Source organism: Volvox carteri (genome assembly GCF_000143455.1).
Source record: "Volvox carteri f. nagariensis unplaced genomic scaffold VOLCAscaffold_18, whole genome shotgun sequence".
NCBI lineage: Eukaryota > Viridiplantae > Chlorophyta > Chlorophyceae > Chlamydomonadales > Volvocaceae > Volvox > Volvox carteri.
In genome coordinates this window covers 956905-958036 of record NW_003307561.1, presented here as the reverse complement: position 1 = coordinate 958036, position 1132 = coordinate 956905, and positions in this window count along the sequence as shown.

Here is a 1132-nt window from a genome sequence, read left to right as displayed (position 1 = left end):
CCCAGGCCGCCAGGTCCCCAAGCTCCCAGGCTCCCAGGACCCTGAACTCCCAGGCCCCCAGGCTCCCAGGCTCCCAGGCCCCCAGGCTCCCAGGCTCCCAGGCTCCCAGGCTCCCAAGCTCCCAGGTCCCCAGGCTCCCAGGCTCCCAGGCTCACAAGCTCCCAGGCTCCCGAGTCCCTAGGCTCCCAGGCTGCCAGGCTCCCAGGCTCCCAAGCTCCTAGGCTCCCAGGCCCCCAGGCTCCCAGGCCGCCAGGTCCCCAAGCTCCCAGGCTCCCAGGACCCTGAACTCCCAGGCCCCCAGGCTCCCAGGCTCCCAGGCCCCCAGGCTCCCAGGCTCCCAGGCCCCCAGGCTCCCAAGTTTCCAGGTCCCCAGGCTCCCAGGCTCCCAGGCCCCCAAGTTTCCAGGTCCCCAGGCTCCCCGCCTCCCAGGCCCCCAGTGTTGTAGACTTCAGACGACACAACCACATAATGGGGGCATCGAAAGATACCGATTGAGACAAGTGTCTTGAATAAGTAGTCATCAGTGACTCCACTTGGGCCTCGCGCCGATAAGGATTCCCAGTACGACTGGGCGGCGCCGTATCCAGAAGCCGTAGTTCGCAGGAACTACTCTCGCTCGGTCAGACGAAACTGGGACGCAGGTCCCAGCTTTACGTAAGTAAAACCCCTGCCCATACGCAGGTATGGACTTCTGCAGTGGTGCGGCATTAAGGTGGCGGACGACTAACAGTAGTCGCTTAGCCGCCGTCGCCCATACACTTCCGCAACAGTGCGGCACTTGAATGGCGGACGACTAACAGTAGTCGTGTTATCCGCCGGCGCCTATGGACTTCCGCAACAGTGCGGCATTTAGATGGCGGACGACTAACAGTAGTCGCTTAGCCGCCGTCGCCCATGCACTTCCGCAACAGTGCGGCACTTGAATGGCGGACGACTAACAGTAGTCGTTGGATCCGCCGGCGCCCATGGACTTCCGCAACAGTGCGGCATTTAGATGGTGGACGACTAACAGTAGTCGCTTAGCCGCCGCAGCTAACAGTAGCCGCAATTAAACTAATATCAGTATTAGTTAATACCTGTAAGCACCAACCGCGGAATTGACGGGTTAAGTTAGTAACATTGGAGTTTGGTA